This window comes from Cavia porcellus, unplaced genomic scaffold (assembly GCF_034190915.1).
Source record: "Cavia porcellus strain 051 isolate PalLab524CR breed Dunkin Hartley unplaced genomic scaffold, mCavPor4.1 scaffold_18, whole genome shotgun sequence".
Classification (NCBI taxonomy): Eukaryota; Metazoa; Chordata; class Mammalia; order Rodentia; family Caviidae; genus Cavia; species Cavia porcellus.
In genome coordinates, this window is record NW_026947501.1 from 22,569,813 (window position 1) to 22,573,241 (window position 3,429).

The 3,429-nt window shown below is 39.6% G+C and overlaps 1 non-coding gene across 1 annotated transcript; it reads right to left on the reverse strand.

Annotated features, from left to right (window-relative positions):
* Window positions 1-2,942: 2,942 nt before the first annotated feature.
* LOC111756586 (small nucleolar RNA SNORA2/SNORA34 family) lies at window positions 2,943-3,079 on the reverse strand. Its single transcript, XR_002791013.1, has one exon. It is a non-coding gene; the product is annotated as a small nucleolar RNA SNORA2/SNORA34 family (small nucleolar RNA).
* Between the last annotated feature and the right edge of the window lie 350 nt (window positions 3,080-3,429).

Sequence of the window (3,429 nt, forward strand, 5' to 3'; positions counted from 1 at the left end):
AGAAGAGTTTGGAGTGAAGTGTGTGTTTGGGTTTTTTGTTTTGCTTTTTGATCATGGTTAATTGGAGTTCTGTATGCCTCACTTAATCTGTATGCCAAATTCTTTTTCCCTGCTTGGAAACTTTTCTGCCATTACTTCTATGAACAGGTTTTTTACGTTTTTGCACAATCTCCTGCTTTTTCATTGACTCTGACCCATCCTTTATTATCCTTTGATCATCTAGCAGCTGCTGGATCAGCTTTTTGGAGTTCCTTGTTTTTTAAAAAAATCTTTTTCATATTTGCTAACCACAACCCTGTCTTCTATATCTGAAATTCTGTCCTTGTATTGGCTTATTCTGCTCTGTGTACTTTCAATGGAATTTTTAAACTCCTGGGAATCTGTTTCATGGATTTCAATTCTTTCCTAAGTTGGGCATTCATAGTTTCTATCATTTTCCTAAACTCCTTTTTTCATCTATATCTGCTCTGGAGTCACTAAGCATGTCTTTCATTATTTCTGATTTGATTTTTTTCTAAAGCCTCATTCATCTGCATTGTTATTCCCACTGTTACCATTTCAGAGAGTCCAGGTAGATGGCTTTCAGATTGTTCCACCTCTTTTCCTCTTGGGTTTTCCTTATAGTGAGTTGGAAATCTGGAGTTGCATCTCATATAAGTGTCTTCTCATTTTGTATTTTTTTAAGTTTTATTCCTCGATTGATGTTTGTAAATTACTTATGGTAAATAGATTTATTTCTAGTATGTATAACCCTTATGCAATGAGTGCTTCTCAGAGGTGTCTTCCAGGTGTACCTGGCTTTGGGGTTTTGAATCTGTTGGGATATCTTACTTCTTCTATTTATTGGGGATGATAAGTTGTTGCCTACTGGTCCAGCTTCTTGTTCTTTGTCACTGGCTATATTATTTTTTATGATTCGTAGGCAATATCAGTGTTAGTATACTGGGAAAAACAACTAATTAGAATAATTATATCACCTTGGCTAACATGGTACAATCAGCAGTAACAGTGGCATTACATACAGTCTAGAAAATGACAGACTGTTAACTATTAATTTGCTGCCTTTAACAATTTAAACTAGATTTGTGGTTATATAACAAAATCTAAAACAAAGTAGAAAATCATATGCAGTAAATAAGCCCTCAATATGGTGATTTTACCTCAGGGAGAAAATTTAAAAGATGTTAGGGGGGAAAATAGAAAAATACAAAAAGAGGAGAAGATTAAAAGCAAGGCTGCAGAACAAAGGAGATCACATAAACTTTGGAAAACAGGAACAAAACAGAAGGAAAAGAGAGAAGGAAGAAATAAATACAATAACATAACAGAACAACAAAAACCCTAGAAATCATATAAAAATAAGAATCAACAACCAAGAATTAAAAAAATAACATGAGAAAATGGGGGAAAATGTCCATTTCAAGGCATGTCTCTGTTGTCACTGGTAGACAGTGTGAGGAGACAGACACTAGATCCAAATTGATTAATTCTAGCTGTACAGAGGGTAAAGAATAATCCCAGCAAGCCTCCACTTTTAATTCCACTGAAACTCAGGCTAGTTTCTGGCTGTAAGGCTGGAACCAGATTGGTTTAGCCTACAATAGTGTGTGCACTTGCTGCTGGCTTGAACTTGGTTCCCTGACATAGCCTGCAGCTGTTATGAGTTCTGCGATCAGTTGGCCCCTCCCCTAGATGGTCATTGGCCAGTCACCCTCTCCTAGGGAATGTCTAAATCTGCACTGCAGCCACTGCAGTCCACTGGTGCCACTGCTCCATTCCATTGGTGCATTTCTCCTCCGAGGCGCTAGGGTCGCCAATAGATACTGTGTGCTGCCCCTCCCACACAGTAAATTGCCTGCCACATCCTTCTTCATTGAAATCTCTCTCTTTGATCTCCCCCATGGACTTCAATTCTCACTTCAAATCATTATTGGGCCTTGGGGACCAACTTCCCTTCTTCTTTTCTTCCTCATATTGTTATATTCCAGTGTCTAGATGCCAAAATTTGGAGAGACTTTCTCTGATGTTCACCACTCCACAATCTTCCTGGAAGTTTCCTAAAATGTCACTGTTAGGAAGGGAAAAAAAGAGAAAGAATTGGTGTAAGGCCCTTTGACCTTAAACAACTATATTCACCATATTTTGTTTGGATTTAAACATTTTTCTCTTATTATATCCAATAGTTGTCCTCTCTTGACCCAAACATCACACTCTTCATGCAGAATTATTCACCATTCTTCATGGGGAAGAGGAAAAGCTCTCAGGATAAAAGATGGACTTTTCCCTGTCCTCCACCCCTCAAGACTTGGGCCATGTTAAAGGTATCAGTATTTCTTTTTAATTTTAAAGGGAGTAAAATTAAACAACAAAGCAGAACAAAATAGGACCTAAGAGAGCAATATAAGAGATATAAATGTCAAAGCTAAACAACCTGAGATCTTCACTGTCTATCATATTGTCTCTTGTTTTCTTCCAAATAGTTGTCCATGTCTTCTTTGCATAAACAGAATTCATACAAAACAACATGGTATAAAACTGAGCTGAACAGAATGAGGAAGGTGACTTAGGTCTTCAAAACCAGAAAATAGGGAAGTCACCAATGGCTGTCATAGTTTCTCATTCTCTTCAAAATAGCTGTCCATACTTTCATGTATATTGAAGTTCAACAAAACAAAATAGGTGGTGGGGGAGGGGTTTCTTGCTTTCCTGGGTCTCCAAGTCCCAGCATGGCACAAGTCCCAGTAAATGTCAGTGGCTCCTGTCCTGGGCCACCACAGCCTGCCACACCGACAGCTGCTCACCAGGGCAGGGAAGGGTTGCTTGGTTTCCCAGGGCTCCAGGTCCAAGCATGGCTCAGGTCCCAGTAAACACCGGTGGCTCCCATCCTGGGCTGCTGCAGCTTGCCACACTCACAGCCACTCAGGAGTGGAGGAGTTGCTTCAAGCTGTTTCTTTCTAATGAATTCACCATTTCACTGCCCAAGTTCTGAAATGGCCAACAGATCATAGAAAGACATCTCTTTAGACTCCTGCTTGAAATCAACAGCGTCAGGAAGCGGCCAGCCTTGGTTCAGGGCCAGAAAGGCATCAGTATTTAAACCACCACTTTGAAACAAAAAATATAAGCAGATGTTTTCAAAGCATATATGAGAAGCCACCATTCCTCACACTACTTCAAATTCTCAGTACCTGAGTGTTCGATCTCATAAAGAACCTACTGGCTAATGCAAGAAACCATAGCCTTACTGTCTTAATTACTTTCCTCATGGCAGAGACAAAATACCTGACACCCAAAGTGAAAGGAGGAAAAGTTTGTTTAGCTCACAGTTTGTAGAGGTTTCAGTCCATAGCTGAATGGCTCCAAAGCAGAGTGACATGGCAGAAGAGCATCACAGAGGAGAAATAGTTCATGGTGGGAAGAAGACAGCAA